This window comes from Macaca nemestrina, chromosome 1 (genome assembly GCF_043159975.1).
Source record: "Macaca nemestrina isolate mMacNem1 chromosome 1, mMacNem.hap1, whole genome shotgun sequence".
Lineage (NCBI taxonomy): Eukaryota > Metazoa > Chordata > Mammalia > Primates > Cercopithecidae > Macaca > Macaca nemestrina.
The window spans coordinates 152096666-152115840 of NC_092125.1; the positions used below are offsets into that span (position 1 = coordinate 152096666).

Below are 19175 nucleotides of genomic sequence, written 5' to 3' on the forward strand. Positions count from 1 at the left end.
AAATTGCCCTAGTCAATAGGAAAATTAAGCTAAAAAAGACATTCTTCTAAATCTTTGACCAAGGATTACTACAAACATCTGATATGTTCTTGAAAAAAGATAATGAAAATAAAACCTCTTAAAAGGCTAAAACCAAAAAAAAAAAAAAAAAAAAAAAAGGAAAAAAAAAAAGAAAAAGCTTTTACTGCTCAGTGGGTAATATGTTTGTTCTGCTTTAAAAACATATTTAGTTATATTTTCTGGGCTTCATTTCTCCTTTAAAAACTTAGAAATATCGCCGAAGGACAGAGAAAACAATGGAAGGTTGCATGGGGAAGGAAGAGATGGAGGAGACATCTGGATTCCGTTTGATCTGGCAGCTCTTTCCCTTACCCTGTTCATTGGATGCTGCCCTGTGCAAGCAGAGGGTTCTGCCTGTACTAATATTTGATTGCCAGGTGCAAGTATTCACTCATCTAAATCCTGACCATATGCTGTCATACATCTGCATAAGTACTGCTCTTTCCTTTAAACTAATATAAAATGTACACTTAACAGAGACATGCAAGATAGATGATCCTGAAAGAGGGAAAATTCCAGCAATTTTGCAAGGAAGACAGTCCATTGCAATATTTGTTATAGTCTGTGCCCTTGCATGCCTTTTGCCTAGTTAGAAACAGTATTCAGAGGCAATTTGGTAGGACCCAGGAGATCAAAAGTTTCTAGTCTTGTTTCTGACCATTTTACTCTTTGTTAATAAAGTAAAAGGGGTGGCTCTTCAAACTCCTAGGAGCATATCCAGTCAATGGGGAAACAGTAAATATACACAAATTCTGCAAGGCATGCTGCCCAAGATTCTGATACTTTATGTCTGAACTCAGGCCCAGGGAATCAGAAATTTTAAAGAAAGTTTTAAGAGATTATAATATAACCTGTCAAAGACAGGTTTTAGGGATAACCATCCCTTTAAGGTAAAATTATGCAATTTTTTTAAACTTTGAAAAATTAATCAATTCATAAGTTTTTCTTAAGTTGGCTGAGGTAAAGCAATTGTTGTAAATTTTGACTTTATAAAAGATAAAATGAAACAAATATCTACTTTAGTTATGTGGTATGTTGGATAATGGACACAAAATAATATTCTGGAGATACCAACCCAATCACATCAAATACTATATATATAGTGTTATATAATTAATATAAATAATTAATATAACAAATTTATGTGACAAAAATAAAAATAGACAAGTGGGAGGACATGAAACTAAAAAGCATCTGCGTAGAAAAGAAAATAATTAACAGAGCGAAAAAGCAACCTAAGAAATACAAATTGGCAACAGGTATATGAAGATATTCAGCACCACTAATCAGCAGGGAAATGCAAATTAAAACCACAGTGAGATATCACCTCACACCTCTTAGGCTTCTTATTACAAAAATAACAAAAGACAAAGTGTTGGTGAGACTCTGGAGAAATTGAAACCCTTGCAAACTGCTGGTAGGAATGCAAAATGGTGCAGTCGCTATGAAAAACAGTATGGAGGGTCTTTAAAACCCTCCAAATTAAAAATAGAGCTACCACATGATGCAGCAATCCTGCTACTTAGTGTGTGTGTGTGTATATATATGTGTGTGTGTATATATATGGGCATACATATATATACACACATATATATACACATGTATGTATGTAAAGGAAATAAAATCAGAATCTTAAAGTGATTATTACAACTCTCATGTTTGTTGCCACATTATTCACAATAACCAAGATGTGGAAACAAACTGAATGCCCATAGACAGATAAATGGGTAAAGAAAATGTGGTATGCACACACAATGAAATATTATTGCACGTTAAATAAAGAAGGAAATTCTGCAATATGTGACATGGATGAACCTTGAGAACATTATGTTATGTGAAATAAGCCAATTACAGAAGGACAAATACTTCATGATCCTACTTGAGGTATAATAAAACTCACAGATGCAGAGTAGAACGGTGGTTGGCAGAGTGTGGAGGAAGGAGGAGTTGGAGAGTTGTAACAGCAACAGGAGACAGATTCCTAAGCAGACAGGGATGGGTCCCTGGTGAAACCTGACCTTCAAGCCAACGACAGTTCAAAGCCTGAAAACTGAGCTGCCAGTTCTGGGTGGAGTCCACAACCAGAGTGAGAACTTCCTTGTTGCCTTTTAACCAATTGAGTGGTGCTTTTTCCAAGACCACCCATAGACCAATCAGCACGCAGTACCCTATTCTGAGCTCTTAAAAACCCTGGACTCAGTCACGCAGATGGCTATCCACTTTTGGGTCCCCTCTCACACAGAGGGTTACCCACTCTCAGGTCCCTTCTCCACTGAGAGCTTTCCTTCTGTCACTCAATAAAATTATTCTCTGCCTCATTCACTCTCCGGTGTCACCCCTCCTGGTGACAGGACAAGAATCTGGAACTTGCTGAGCTGTGGGCAGTGGGAATGAATGAACTGTAACACGTTGCTGTTCACTGAGCTGCAGTCAGCAGGAATGAGAGAGAGCTATAACATTTCCTGGGGGCTCAGACCTCAGGACTCCCTGAGCAAAAGCTGTAACACTCCTTGGGACTCCCTGGTTTCTGGCATCTCCTAGTTTTCAGGCGCCACCACATCCCCCTTGTCTAAACACTGGCGTCCAACACGGAAGCCACTTTGTGGCATGCCCTGTTCAGCCACGGGCTGAGTATGCAGCCATGGCAGTCACGGGATCTGGGCCAGTAGTGCAAGCTGAGTGTAGCCTGCTGGACTGAAGAGGATGGCATGAGCCCAGAAGGCCTGAGTGAGGCCCTGGGCAGAGGTCATGTGGCTGCAAAGATTTCCCACTGGGAAAGTGGCACCCTAGGGATCCTGTAACACTAACCCTCCCTCTGGCTGCAACAGAAGAGAAAAACGTGCCTGGCGCCATTCCCTCCCACTCACCAAACTACAAAAGCCGCAACAGTTGCTAATCAACATATAGAGTTTCAGTGATGCAAGATGAATAAATTCTAAAGCTATGCCACACAACATTGTGCCTATAGGCAATAACATGTTATTGTACACTTAAAAATCTGTTAAGAAGGTGGATCTCATGGTAAGCTTACCACAATAAACAAAACATCACAAACAATATTTACCAACCATTGGTAAATTGCTATTTTTCAGGTCTATTTGGCAAACAGAACAGTCTATGTGGTATAACTACTGAGTTTGTGAATTTGGGCAACATTGCTTAATTTCCCTGATTCTCAATTTTATCATCTGTAAAGCAAAAATGATAATATTTTTCATATTGAGCCTTTGTAATAATTCAATACAAGTGAAAGCATCATAGTAGCTGAAAACATGGCAGCTAATATCTGATTGGAAGTTAGCATGCCAGTTTTGTCCACTGCTCATTCAATTCAAAATCCGAGGTTATGTAAATTCCACAGTGGCAAATTGAAGCACACATGTAATTTGCTCTCCAGAATGACATCAATAATGATTCTAAAGCTCCTACTATGGCTTCTACTATGAAATAATGTGGGGCATCCATTTGAAGAGTGTTAACAGGTATGGAGATGACCAGAAGGAGCAATCCTAAAAATACCAAAACTTTCATATTTCACTTCTGGATCATTTTATATACAAACCCAAAATTAAAAAAAAAATTCATTTGGCTGGCAATCTTGTCAGTTCCCCCTTTTGTAGTTTTAACAACTATTAAAGAGGAATTTAACAAAAAGGAAGAAAAAAAGTTTTTTTGCTAGTGACATTTTACTATATTTCAGTTCTTTGATTATTAGTCAATAATCTAATACTGTTTAATAGCATTGTTTTAATAAGCAAAAGCTTAATTCTCTGAGAATGGTAAAGAATAGATAATACTACTAAAAAAGAAAAGAAAAATTGTCAGAAACAATAAGCTGATTAGTATGGAGTGTCTAAATTTTCCCAGCATACAAAAAAGAAAATTAATACATAAATTAATTTATTTATTAATTTCTTTTTTTATGTATTTTGAAGTTTTTAAAAATAGGAAACAGAAAACTAATGTTCATGTTCCATATTAACTTCCTACTGAGCAAAGGTCTCTGTGGTCAAGAAACCTTTTTATTATATTGTAGAGGAAAGAAAGGCAAAGGTTTAGGAAAAAAAGAAATTTTTCAGCGCTTGGAAAATTATCTTCACTGTACTTTGTATTAGGCATTAGGCAGAATTTTTGTTTCCTTTCATATTTTACACCTTTCTTGTGAAAGATAGAAAATGAATTTAGCACTATATTGGGGGATGCGTTTGGGTATTATGTAAATATCCAAAGGATAAATAAAATTCGAATTAAACTTACAACTCTGTGCATTGGGCTTCAGTTCAGGTAATAACATGACAAGGGAGAGAAGAAGAGAGCAAGGGAGAAGAGTCATGGAAATAAAGTAGAAACTTAGGAAGGAATGAAGTTACAAAAGAAAAAGAGAGGAAGAGAGCAAAGAGGAAGAAAACAAGACAAAAGGAAGAGCAGACAGGTGTGATAAGTTCTTTTATAAACCGCAGCAAAATCAAGAACGATTTTGTGGGAGGGCAGCTCAAAAGGTAGTTACACAATGATGGTCAAACCACCCATAATAAAACTGCCTGAAAAGGTTTTGCTCTCCTGGGTTGAAAACTGTAGCCTGTTTAGGAAAGGAGGATGTGATGAAAGTATAAATGAAAATTTCATAAGCAGATGGGGATTTATGGGGCCAAATACATGACTAAGTTTTATGATGCACATAATTATGCAACAGAAATAATGACGAGTAAAAAAAATAATTTGTTGGACCAGGAGTAATGGCTCATGCCTATAACCTTAGCACTTTGGGAGGCCAAGGCAGGAGGACAGCTTGAAGCCAGGGCTTTGGTACTAGCCTGGACAACAAAGCGAGATCCTGTCTCTACAAAATAATAATAATAATAATTTAAAAAATTAGCTGGATATGGTGGCACACACTTGTAGTCCCAGCTACTCAGAAGGCTGAGATGGATGCATCACTTGAGCCCAGGAGGTCGAGGCTACAATGAGGTATGATGGTGTCACTGCACTCCAGCCTAAGCAACAGAGACCCCATCTCTTAAAAAAGAGAAAGGAGAAAAGAAAAAGCATCGTACAATACAAGCATTTGCCATTTCCTTAAATACCATATTCTAGGTAAACTGAGGCCCACACTTGTGTTGTTATGTAACACTTTGAAGACAATCTCAGTAACAAATTCTAAGAGTTCATTGATACTTAAAATTAATTACTAAGACCCTTCCACATATATTAGGCTTTTGTTTATGAGGTTATTAAATCTCCTTTCTAAAGTCAGAGAGTTTGAAACTTACAACCATAATTTCTGGTGATTTAAGAATTCATCCAATTTCTGGTGATCAAGGATTCACTCAAGATTCAAGAATCTAAATATCAAAAATTCACCACATCCTTTACAATATCTCACTATGACCTCATCCTTGATTCATCCTTTCCTATTTCCAGTCTTTCTAAAATCATGACTCTAACTCCAATGTCTTTCACATTTCAAATTCCTCTGAGTGTTTGATGCTGTATCTACAATAATGCTGAACAGCATATATGTTTAGTTCTTTGTTTCAAATCCTCCTAAGAAACAGAACATATACAAATTTTCTTGTATTACTTCCGCTTTTCCACCTTTCAAAAATGACTTCTTCAACTCCTAGAGAGAGAAAATAAAAAACAAATAAACAGAACACAGGGCTTCTTTCTTTATGGTCTTCTAATACGTAGCATACTTCTGTGTTGAAAACACTAGGTGTTTTTCAGTGAAACACAGACAACAAGCTCAGTACCGGGATTTCTGTGCATTGGCGCATTTTATTCTTATGAGAAGGAAAATTTTCACGGTTGCCATTTTTTAGGGCGGCAGTGATCTGCCAAGTGCCACACAGCACAATGTTGGAGATGGAATAGAATTCAGGTCTGGCCAGTTCCAAAGCCTACATCCTTGTGCATCCTGCCTTCTCCTTATCTTTCTAAGACGTCCTAGTTTCCTTTCCACATTCTGCCCACAGGCTTCTGAGAATAAGGTCCTCTAGGGAAGGTACCAGGTTATACTAATCTGTGCTTTGATACACTGACTGTCAGAGTAAGTTCACAAAATAACCTGGGAAAGAATAAAAGGAGTCGAAGTTTCAAGTTCATGATCAAGTTCCTCTTGAGCATTACAGAAAGTACTTGTTTCTCTCCTGGTTAGGTTTCTAATTGCCTAAACCAGGTCTGTATGCTCTGAGAACTGGGCGCAAGAGGGAAGCAAGTTAGAGGATGAGAAACCTGGTCATCTAACGGGTCTTTGGGCTTGCTGGCCTTACACCTGTGGTCTTGAATTTGTTGTTTCATCATTTCCACAAACAGGATGTTCACCCTGACTTTCTGCAAAGGAATCTCACCTATTGATCAAACCACAGAATGGCACAGACTTTAAAATTATGGGAACTTATCTTTGACAGTTTCTGTTCTAAAATGTATAAGCAAATCTGGCTTGGTGGAGCCAGAGGCCATAGAAAAGAAAAGGAAGGAGCATTCCAGATATGGAGGACCCGATGAGGAAAGGATCGCTCTTGATATCTAAATGTTTTGTGACATTTTCAAGTTTGTAGTCCATTGATTGTAATGTTCTTGCATTGCTCCCACCAGGTGTTTTTCAACGAAGTGCTAAATTTTTCCTGGCTGATTCCAAGAGGAAACCTTCAGGTAGGTTTAATACAGAAGATTAAGACTGCATTAAGACTAAGTCTGAAATGTTCTGCTACCAATTAGCCCTCTAGTATTTCTGTAAGCCTTGAATTTTTGATGCGATCAATGACACCAGTGGAGCCATCTTCTGTGGAGTGGTTATTAAAGATACAAAAATCAATACAAAGATGATACTTGGAAATCTATATCACAAGATAATGAATCACCATGAGAGCAGACTAAGAAGAATGTCAGCAAACCAAACAGAAGGTTTGTACATAACAATTTCATGCCAATAGAATTTAAGTTAAATTTTGCATGAGACAGAAATCTTCATGCTACACTTATGATACATTTGCATGACAAGGTTTTAATAAGGTTAAGTCACAAGCCTAATCAGACAAATACTTCTAGTGTATTCAAAAAGGAAGAAGAAAAAGAAAAAAAAAAAGAGTGAGGATTGAGATGTTCAAGACTAAGCCAATAATGCCATGGTTTAACTTTAACTAATGACAAAATAGCATCAAAACTTTCTCTGTCAGTAATCCTCATTCAGTTTCTTTTAAACGAAACATTATTTGCCAGCACCTTAAGTCCGTAAGTACTGATTGTTATTGGAGCTGTGTATTGGAGCTTCAGAGAATAGTCCGAATTTAATTTGAACTGAGGATTGATTTCGTTTCCTTCAAAGGAAGATTTTTTTTTTCCTTCCAAAATTGAGCTGGTGCATGACTTTGCAAGCTCATTTTGGTTTTCTCCTTGACACAATTGTAAGTGACATAACATTTATGTGTTTTGTCCTTAAGGGACATCACAACATTGCTAATGATGCCACAAATGACTGGGAGCTGCTTTTTGGCTTTAGAGATATGGATTCCCTAAGACGTTTTATCATTTGCTGCCAGGAAAAGCAAAAATCAGCAAGCCTGCTGTAGTCATAGTCACCAGTCCACTAAACCATTGTATATTTAATAGAGACAGAGTTTTATGCTTGAGATTTCCCAGTTTACAACTATGTAAATAAAGTTTTATAGACAGAGATTAAGAGAGGGTGTGTTTTTGTGTATGTTGGGTGTGCAAAAGCCATAAATGTTTCTCTTTTCTTCTGTCTCTAGGCGCATATGTGAGTCTCCCCACCACTGGAACGCTTAAGTGGCTGCTGTTATGGAAGGTCAGGCTCATAATCACTGCATATTAAGTCCTTAACAGCAATGTCTGGCTCTCCATTAATCTGTAAACTTACTGATTTACCGAGAGATGTCTTTGTTTTTCTCCACGGTTTTTCATCTACTTCTCACCCTGGTGCCAATGCAATTTCCAGAAAATGAAACAATGATTAGTTTATGCTATTGCATATTAAGTTTGGTTTTCTCTGTATTTACATTGCATGTTTCAAAGGTTAACTTAATCAGCTGTGAGTTGTTATGCAGTTAGTCAGAGTGGAATTCCCACAGATTTTTTTCCGCAATGTATCACATAACAATAAGAGAGCTAGAGACACCTTGTGTAGTTTTAACAGGTCTTTGCAGTTTTACTTAATTTGTTTCCCTTCCCTTTTACCCCTGAGGCTCCCAAAGCAAATGAACCATTCAGGAGCATAAAACAAGGGGAATTAGTTTAGACTTCAATAAAACACAGACCTCTTGCTGGCAATATCTGCCTTGATGTAGAATGTCTGCATTTTAAAATATTGCTGTGTCTTGATTGTCCTGACACCTCATGATTGTCCTCTTGAATTTCCATTGCCTGGGGAACTTCAATACTCTCACCCTGTTCAGGTCTCATGCTCCTTCTCAATGGTGCTCATACTTCAGCTTCCATATCTTCATCTGCAAAATCTACTCAACTAATGCATGAATATACTTAGCAGTTTTCCAATAGTTCCAGAATTAGGATTTTTTTTTTTTTTTTTTTTTGAGACGGAGTCTCGCTCTGTCACCCTGGCTGGAATGCAGTGGCCGGATTTCAGCTCACTGCAAGCTCCGCCTCCCGGGTTCACGCCATTCTCCTGCCTCAGCCTCCGGAGTAGCTGGGACTACAGGCGCCCGCCACCTCGCCCGGCTAGTTTTTTTTTTTTTTGTATTTTTTAGTAGAGACGGGGTTTCACCGTGTTAGCCAGGATGGTCTCGATCTCCTGACCTTGTGATCCGCCCGTCTCGGCCTCCCAAAGTGCTGGGATTACAGGCTTGAGCCACCGCGCCCAGCCCAGAATTAGGATTTAACTTTGATAGTCTCTGATATCTCTTTTAGGTAGGGTGAAAATATATAAAGTGCAGGAAATGCTATTCTCACGGGCAGGCTATTCAAAAGTGGTATTTAAAGAAACATATTTTTGTAGAATGAAAGATTTTTACCTTTTATTGAAGCTATGAAAGTTTTTAGCCCTTACAAGTCAGTAGTCCTGCTTGTTTGGGGATGGGTTTTCATATGTCGAATCGTATTATTTATTCATTTACGAACAACTAATGATGACAAGTCATGTGCTGGATGCTGAGGATACACTTTGTATCAGGGCAGTTGAGAGAAAGCTGTTCAGTAAAATCATGTAAAGCTGTTTCTCCCTTGAGAGTCACATTTTAATTGCTTTTGTGGGGAAAAATTGGTGTCTTTAAAAGTTTGGTTAGTAAACAAATCCAGACCAGATAAATGTCTAAACCTGGGTGGAATAATCAAACATTATTTTTAATAGGTGGAAGAAATGAGATGCATAGTAATTATTTAAGAGTAAAGTCTTTCCTAATGAGCTAAATGATAAAAACTTGAATCCCGTAATTGGACAGATAAGTCGTAAGGAGAAAGTTAGGTTTTCGCACAATGTATGTTCTCTGGATAAAAACTGACAAAGTCTTGTTGAAATAAGCTGGGGTGGAGGTGGGGAGGGATGGGCTAGATCCCTTTAAAGGGAAAGCTGAACAAGAAAACAATCTTCCATACACTAACATGAACCAATGGAGAGAAGAGAGAACCCAGAGAAGGTGTATACTACATTACATGAATACAAAATAGTTCTTTAGATTTATAATTTAATTTACAAATCTGAAAGACAGATGTATTATTTTATAATGCCCTGTCTTTATAATGTAATGTTCATATATTTTTCTAACTTCTATGAGATAAAATAGAGTGGTTTTAATTAACAAAAAATTAACACATGATGGAAGCAAAGAGAAGAATTATTCAAGAGTTGCGCGTAAGACTGTATAGGATTTATATTTGTAAACAAGCCCAGAAATATAAATACTTCTAGGCTTCTATGAGTCAATGCTTGACCAGTCCTCTTAATGGCAAAATCTCCTACTGGTTACTTGGCTCTCATGAATCTAAGGAACTGGGTGAAACCAAATATTAGATGGTCCAATTTTAAAGAAAAGAAAGCAGAATAAAAATGTATTAAGGCAGAGAGAGTTTAAGTTTAAACATAACCACATGTGGTGAAAACAGAAAAGGGCTAGAAAGAAATACAAAAAAAAAAAAAATGTTAGCAATGCTCTTCTCTGGCATAAACAATGGCTTTCATTTTCTTCTTCGTATGTTTTGATATTTACAAATTTTCTACGATAGTATTTCTATTATAACCAGACAAAAAGAAATCAATGAAAAGTGCAATCTAACTGTTGAAATTACTGCTATATACAAAATGAATACATTTCACCGTTGGTAATGCCTTTGACTCTAGAGGAAAGATGATTTCCATAGAAGGACTGTAGTATTTTATATCTAATTAATTGGGAAGGCTTTGAGCAAAGTCAGAACTTCAGATCCTAGAAGCTGAGTACAATAAAGATTTGAGGAACAAGAAAAAAGGTATGATCAATGGAAGATCTTCCAGAAAGTGAGGGCTATCTGTTAGCGAGTGTGTAAGAACATGAAGTATGTGAAAACAAGGTGAGTCTTATATGAAAGTGAATAATAAATGAGAAGAGATTAAGAAGTAAGCTGGCCTTAAATTTGAAAGTAAAGAGCCATGAACAAGATTCTGTATTGTGAATGTCAAAATTAAGAAGCTCCATTCAGAAATAAGTTTATAGAATGAACAAAATCAACCTAACTTACAGTCAGATTGATTTTTACTTGGGGGGGACTCTAAGTCATAAGCATTGGGTCTGTTTTATTAACACTATAGCTTTCCCTTTACTTCCCGGAAAAAACACATATAATGCTTTTACTTTTCATAATTCACTTGCTTGCTCAAATATTCATTGATTTTTCTGAATCTGTAGCCCATCTGCTTGCAAAACATTCACTGACTTCATGGGACTAAATAATAAGTATTGGTTGATGTTAATGTACATACATGCAATAAAACTGTCAACTCAGTCATCTTCCTGGTATCTGAGCATATAACAAAAGCATCACTAGACAGTGAGACAGCACTGTGAGAAAGATAGTGTACACAATGGAAAGAGCACAGCCTTTGGCCTCAGAGAGATGTGGGTTCAAATCCTGGCTCTGCCGCTTGCTACTTGTTAATTTCATCAAAGTAAATTTCTCTGCCTATTTCTTTATCTTTAGACTGGGGTCAATACTTTCTTCTAATATGAATTTTGTGAGAATTAAATGACATATAATAAATTAAAGCATATAATAGAATGGCAGGTACACAATAAACTCTCAGTACCTAATAGTAGTATGATTATTTTCATTGGCATACTCATCAGTTTTCAACACAATGCAAATTAACGTTTCAAAACCAATATCAAGTTTTGGTTTTCCTTCTGTGAGTCAAATTTTGGATTATTAATAAGAAAATGATCTCATTTCTTTCTCAGATGGCAAATGGTTTATTCTTAGACCTAGGTATGGACTCATCTATACTCTCCAGTCTCTCTCTGTTAAAGTCACTGGTACCAGCTTTCTCAACTGGTTCACTTTGAGCCTGGTTAGAAACCAAAAGAAAGCAACTTGATGGATTAACAGGGAGAACTAGGGAAACTGAGCCATTGGAGGTGGAGTGCTTATGCTTGATAAGCCTCAGAAACTCTGGTTTTCTATTCAGAGAAATGGGATTACTCATACAGCTTTGCACACAAGACCAACATTTGGGTCTTAAAAGCCATAACTGAGCCAAGCACAGTGTCTCATGCCTGTAATCACAACACTTTGGGAGGCTGAAATGGGAAGATGGCTTCAGCCCAGGAGTTCGAGACCAGCCTGGGCAGCATGGTGAAACCTTGTCTCTACAAAAAATACAAAAATGGTGGTACATGCCTGTAGTCCCAGCTACTTGGGAGGCTAAGGTGGAAGGATCACTTGACCCTGGAAGGTCAAGGCTGCAGTGACCTGTGATTGCATCACCTCACTCCAGCCTGGGTGACAGAGTGAGACCCTGTCTCAATAATAAATAAATAAAGTAAAACAAATAAAGGCCATAATTCAACTGTTGTAATTGTAGTTCTCTCTGAAGTGAATGAATTTTTTCCACTCATCCTGAAATTCTCACTGCTGCTATATAAGAAGAAAGCTTCAGACTCTGGCCACACTGGGGATTTTGGTGGGATGCCTATCGGCACTTTCACTGAATGTGCAAGAGTGAAAGACTTCCTAGGATTCACCTGTCTTCATAGTGAATTACCCAGCCCCTTGCGTTATACCTTTGTCTTACTTTTAGCGATCAAACAGCATATTACACAGACCCTGGATAACATAAATCCATAGTATCACTGTTTATTTAGCCCCCAAAAGCACTATGTATCCAAAGTATTCATTATTAAAACCACATCTTTGATGCCACTTATTCCATCAGAATTCCTATAAAATTCATAATTTATTATACTGAAGGGAACATATATGTATACTTTTTCTGGTGCTAATATTTAGTTTTGTATATGGTTAATTTTACTTCTATAAACAAACTGCAAAGTATAGGGGTCACACTTTATCTTCTTTTCATATTGTGGGAAAGTTTTGGAGGTAATACAGACCTTCCCCCAGTGAAATTAGTTAAATGATAAGAAAAAAAGTCTCCAAATATCTAGTGGGTAAGAATAAAAGTTAAACTTAGCTTAGACTTTTTTTGTGACTTAAAAACTTTTGTGGAATATGAGGAGGGTCCAATTTAAACTAACCCTTTCATTGTTTTTGTTTGTTTTTGTTTTTTTTGAGACGGAGTCTCGCTCTGTCACCCAGGCTGAAGTGCAGTGGCCGGATCTCAGCTCACTGCAAGCTCCGCCTCCCGGGTTCACGCCATTCTCCTGCCTCAGCCTCCCGAGTAGCTGGGACTACAGGCGCCCGCCACCTCGCCCGGCTAGTTTTTTTTTTGTATTTTTAGTAGAGACGGGGTATCACCGTGTTAGCCAGGATGGTCTCGATCTCCTGACCTCGTGATCCACCCGTCTCGGCCTCCCAAAGTGCTGGGATTACAGGCTTGAGCCACCACGCCCGGCCTTGTTTTTGTTTTTTTAATAGAGACAGAGTTTTGCCATGTTGCCCATGCATGTCTCTAACTCCTGGGGTCAAGTGATCCTCCTGCTTTGATATCCCAAAGTGCTAGATTATAGGGATGAGCCACCACACCTGGTCACGATTCCTAAAATGATGAGATCAGGGGGTGTAGAGGCTGTATTATTTCATTCTCACATTGCTATAAAGAAATATCTGAGACAGGGTAATTAATAAAGAAAAGAGGTTTGGCCGGGTGTGGTGGCTCACGCCTGCAATCCCAGCACTTTAGGAGGCTGAAGTAGATGGATCACCTGAGGTCAGGAGTTCGAGATCAGCCTGTTCAAAATGGTGAAACCCTGTCTCTACTAAAAATACAAAAATTAGCTGGATGTGGTGGTGAATACCTGTAATCCCAGCTACTTTGGAGGCTGAGACAGGAGAATCACTTGAACCCTGGAGGCAGAGGTTGCAGTATGTAGAGATTAAGCCACTGTACTCCAGCCTGGGCCACAGAGCAAGACTCTGTCTCAAAAAAAAAAAAAAAAAAAAAAAAAAAAAAAAAAAAGGTTTAATTGGCTCATGGTTCCGCAGGCTGTATAGGAATCATGGCAGGATCTTCTTCTGGGGAGGCCTAAACTTACAATCATGGTGGAAGGTGACGGGAAAGCACGCCACCTTACATGGCCAGAGCAGGAGGAAGAGAGAGACAGGAGAGGTGCCACAGACTTTTAAACAACCAGATCTCTTGCGAATGGTATCAGGGGAACAGCACCAAAGAGAGGGTGCTACCCCCATGGTCAGATCACCTCCCACCAGGCCCCACCTCCAACATTGGGGATTACAATTGAACATGAGATTTGGATGGGGACACAGATACAAACCGTATGAGAGGCATAGGCATACATGTAAGGAAAGACAAATAGCAGAATGGTAATTTGTGCATGTTAAAAACTGCTAACCATTTTTGTTGCTTGGAAGTTTTTTTCTAAAAATCAGCCTTTTTCTTTGAGGTCCCTTCATCCATTTCTTCAAATTGTATATCAAAAATTTCAGTCAGAGAGATGCTAATTACTCAAGATGACTCAGGAAGTTCACATGCAGATTTGGGACTAGAGCCCAAAAATGCAGTCCCCGCCATGGATTTTAAACAGTGACAGTTTCCTGAAATGCTGGTTATAGGTAGTAGACATTACCCATTTATGCTTCTTGCGCTATCATAGAAAATAAAGTTTATTTATATCACAAAGATGCCAGAGAAATTATGCTGAAATATTTTAACATAAAACAATTCTGAATTTCTGAAGTATTACCCTGAAGCACTCTCTTAATATCTAATATTATCCCTTCCACAGTAACTGTTACTTGCCTTGCTCCAATATATTATACACTTTTAAGATCTACTATGTTTACTGGATTATATTTTTAAAACAAGGAAAAGAAAAAAAATTCACATAGGAATCATCATAGGGAATGGTATCTATTGTAACAACTTTTTTCTTTCAATAAATAACCGATTATTAATATATGCTCTTCACGATATTACTTCTACTTTGCCAACATTTGCCCCTTTAAATGATTTTAACAGTAAAATTTACTGTTGACTAATATAAAAATTATAATAGTATGGTTAATTGTAAAAAGATCTAACTTCAGTTTAGGTCTTATATCTCATTCTCATTAATAGTTTTTTGAGTAGCTCAGCAGATAACTCATTTAAACTTTAACATGCCATTTTCCACATTTTAGTTATTAAAAGAAAATATAGCTATAATAAATTATAGCATTTGTAATAAATACCTAAATTACATATAATAAATGATATCTCTACTTATGTCAAAATATCAATTTCACATATTTTCATCTTTAATATTACCTTTGGAAATAGAAGAGTGATATATCACTATGTAAATGTAAATAGGATAGTGACTGATTACGTTTTGAAGATGAGAAAACTAGGTCAGAGAATAGTTAATGACCAATTTTGGATTAAACCCAGGTGTTCCAGGGCTGTATAAGCCATCCCTGGGTGTTATTTTCTTTTCTCTAATTTGTTACCTTACTTCTGAAAGAAAACTAGGGGATGGTAGAATTGAGAAATATGTTTTTGCTAGTAGAGGAGAGGGAAATCCCATGATTTAACACCATGGTAATGTTTCTTAGAAGAGAAGGATGAACATGAGTGGCAACATGGATTATTGGCAAATCTACTGGCAGATGAAGTCATTAGCCCTATATAGGCTCATTAAGTGCTAATGGTGATCATAATCATCCGTTTGTGATTTGGAAGAACTGTGCCTGCATCCCCCTGAAAGGCTTTTTGTTTTGTAGGTTCCTTTTTATTCTGCTTCCTGAAACTCTATGCCAATTGATGTTTGCATGTTTCTGAAATGGTGACAAGCCTTGTAATTGATTCTCCAACTACGCTGTGCTGTGCGCCGAGCTGGCAGGCACCCCACTTTCAGGTCACTTTACACGTCACACTACCTAGAGCGAGCCAGGAACCCATTCAAAGGGCAATGGGATGCCAATTATTTTCTTTCCTGGCATTTACGTGAAAATATAGGAGACAGCCTGCTAAAATGGAATTGAGAGTTTGGTTCCCTTCATAATTCCTATAGCCTCCAAGTTGGTGGACTCTGGAAGAATTCAGAACCTGAAGCAAGTAAGGTGAGGAGGTTGAAAATAGAGATTTAGTCAAACAATCCGTAAAGTGAGGAGATCAAAAAATAGAGCTTTGTGAAACCAGCAAATTTAGTGCTTACTAGGTGCCAGGCAATATTTGCAGCATTTTACATCTACTAATTTGTTTATGCTATGCCACAACTCCTGAAAGTAGATATGACAACTTATCCCATTTTGCAAATAAGAAATGTGGAGCCAACAGCCACATAGCTGGTAAATGACAGAATCACACTTTGAATTTAGGTTGGCTCTGAAAGCTAGGCTTTTAATCATTTTGCTATAGGTGGAATTAAAGATTCTGTATGAGTCCACTTTAATATAGAATTCATAGCTTCTAGGAATGTATAATTACTTAGTAATAACCAGGAAAGCAAATGATGACTATGATTCAGAGAAATAGAAATGTGAGGCCATCCTCTCTAAATCCCTTCATCCCACACTTCCTCATCTAACACCACCACAGGATATTTTGTACCTTATCCTACTTCTACAAAGGAATGCATCCTAATAATTTCTGGCTTCATTTATGAAAATAGCAACTTTAATTGATCTCTACTTGCCTATGTAATTTGTGATGTCCAAGAATACTCCAAGGCAGAAAAATGCCTAAGACCACTAGCATAATTTTGTAAGAAATCTAGATAGGTAGACAGCCAGTCTTAAGCAACATACAACGAATAACCCGACCCATGGAGAGAGGTAACCCATTCGTGTAGTTTCTTCTTCTCTCATCTCCACCCAGGATCATGATTTTATCTTCCACGTTTAATAAAAGATCATCCAATATCAGAACTTAGAAAACTGCCAATAGATAAAGCAAATACATTTAGGCAGTGCTTGAATTCATAACATAATTGAAGCTATTATGTCTTATTTCGAAATTAATCATTTACCTTATGAGTCTATGTAGGCTCCATACTCTTCAGAACCATTTGTGAAGTTTAGAGTAAGTGGTCTGTAACCTAGAAGGGAGACAAATCCACAGTTCAAATTCAGCATGAAAAGATTATCAATGAAATTGAAAATGCATTAGCATGTGCATTTTTTTTATTAGATTCAAATGATGAAGGCATTTACCAATTTGCAGATACAGAGAGAACAGAATTTAGGTGAAATGGATATTAGCGCTTGTGTCCCTGTGTTTTAAGTATCAGCTCAGACAAAAAAGCGAAAAGATCTAAAATGATTCCTGGAACTGAACAATGTGACTGAACCCAGAGGGGGGAGCAGGCTGCCACCCACCTGGGGAGACGGGTTAATAAAAAGATCAATTGCACTCTTATCTTGTTAGTCATTAGACAGCCCATTGATGCCACCTGCTTACTTTAAATGTAAACGTGCAGGCCAACCATTGGAAAGCTGCCACCATTCTTCGGAACCCTGTTTCTTTCTGGTTTAGTGATAGGAGTGAAAAGGCCAAACTCTGACCCTTAGGAACTGAGCATCTGTTCCTCCAGCAAACGCAGATGTGAGGGCAAATCAGAACGCAAATCTTTACAGGCAGAATAAATGAATAGACCAAAATATGAGTAGTTTATAGAGTTAATATCAACACAAACTGAAAAAAACATTTTACATGTAAAAACATAAAATGACTCAGGGGATTTACTCTCCTGTTAGGTAATTACATCCCTTAGATCTGCAGTGGCCATATATTAAATATACTTTTTGTTTGTTTGCTTTACTGGTCTTTGTGAACCACTGACTCTTTTTCAGTAGTCAATTGTTCTTTCCCAAAGTATAAGGAAAGGTTTACCTGTCTCGCATTAGTATCAGTTGCCACTGATTAAAAGGTTCAAAGGTTAATGTTACATATTTCCTAAGGCAAAGTAAATACCTGCTCACCATTGGTAAAAAGGGATTATTATACATTGGCAACCACTATTGTCTACTTCTCTCGGCTTCTGCAAACTCCAGCTACAAGTGGGTCTCCGGGCCTTTCCTTGTTCTCTGACACTGCCTACCTGGGCATCAGATAGACGCCTGATAAGAACACTCCAGATCATCCCACCTTTGTAGCAGATAAATACCTATTTTTTCTTTTAACAAAATGAGTGTATTAATTTATCTCATTTATTTTTATAGTATACATATTTATTATTTATTGATTATTACTATCAAGCAATATTTGGCTAACAAGGAGTATCTTTCTACCTGCTTTGAGCATTCCTATTCTAGTAAAAAATATTTTGCAAGCAATAAAATACTAATTTAGGGTAGGAATGGTGAGATGCAGCAATCAGTTACAATTTCTCAAAGCAGTGAGATGGTGAAGCTAACTTGTGGCATGTTGACTCTTTACTACTCTCCTGCTCATTTTCCATTCCAAAAGTCAAAATATTATATGTAGGTTCTGAATGCTTAAAATGTATTCCTAACTAAGCAGTGTGTAGGTGGCTGGATTTCTATTAGTGGGTTTCAAACCAGCAATAGAAAATTAGGCACTGTCTCTGACCTAAAATAGGAATAAGGTTAATCAAGATATGACTACCTATTGAAAATATCTTTCAGTAACTTTTTTTGGTTGTTTGTTTTGAGGTGGAGTTTCACTCTTGTTGCCCAGGCTGGATTGTAATGGCGTGATCTTGGCTCACTGCAACTTCCGCCTCCTGGGTTCAAGCGATTCTCCTGCCTCAGCCTCCTGAGTAGCTGGGATTACAGGTGCCTGCCACCATGACTTGCTAATTTTTTGTATTTTTAGTAGAAATGGGGTTTCACCATGTTGACCAGGCTACTCTCGAACTCTTGACCGCAGGTGATCCACCCACCTTGTCCTCCCAAAGTGCTGGGATTACAGAAGTAAGCCACCATGCCCGACCACCATTCAGTAAACTTTTAAACAGCAGAATTCCCAGATAGGCTAACCATTTATACATTTATACATTTGAGAGTATAGATTAGTTATTAGTTGTTTCTTGAATTCAAAGAGTTTGTAAAGAATATGCATTTCTTACACTTGGTTACATGTTTAAATTACTACTGAGAGAGCAAGAGAGTAGGTTTTTGGAGACCAGTAATTTTTAGTTTGTCAGCATACTGTAAGTTTGACATGAATTGAAACAGGGTAAAAAACTACCTTGTGAATGCAAGGAATAGCCTTTGCTATCTATCAGATTTGTGAGTGAGGCTGTGAAACCTGGTCTTAAAATGGTAGATGGGAAACTGACCTATTTTCTTCTACAATGTGACCTTCCTGTCCTACTCTTCTGAGAGCTCATGGATAGGTCCTTGTTCTTGGCAAATCAGCATCAAAATGACAGTCATTGGATGCAGTCCAAAGCAAATCTGACTAATACTGAATTGTGCTCCTGAGTACCATGTTTTATTGTGAAGGTCCAACATAACTATAAAGGTTCTATGACAGGTAACAAACGAAAATTTCCTAGATAGACTCTTTTAGGTTTCACACCGCTCTT

General features: G+C 37.6%; 1 protein-coding gene and 1 long non-coding RNA gene across 27 annotated transcripts in view; one reads left to right on the forward strand and one right to left on the reverse strand.

Moving 5' to 3' along the window:
- The window catches only part of LOC105482716 (adhesion G protein-coupled receptor L2), a 684023-nt gene that overhangs the window by 527832 nt on the left and 137016 nt on the right, over nt 1–19175 (reverse strand). For all 25 annotated transcript variants that reach the window (XM_071090520.1, XM_011742960.3, XM_071090526.1 and 22 more), the window contains exon 3: nt 16653–16721. The gene's annotated coding sequence lies outside the window, so the exon portion shown is untranslated. The remainder of the gene's footprint in view (nt 1–16652; nt 16722–19175) is intronic.
- The window catches only part of LOC105482722 (uncharacterized), a 34769-nt gene that overhangs the window by 10024 nt on the left and 5570 nt on the right, over nt 1–19175 (forward strand). The window contains exons 2-3 of one of the 2 annotated variants that reach the window (XR_987806.3): nt 6658–6714; nt 7812–7867. This is a non-coding gene — a long non-coding RNA (uncharacterized lncRNA). Of the gene's footprint in view, nt 1–6657; nt 6715–7811; nt 8525–19175 lie in introns of those variants that run through there. The other variant, XR_987805.3, reaches the window with a different exon arrangement.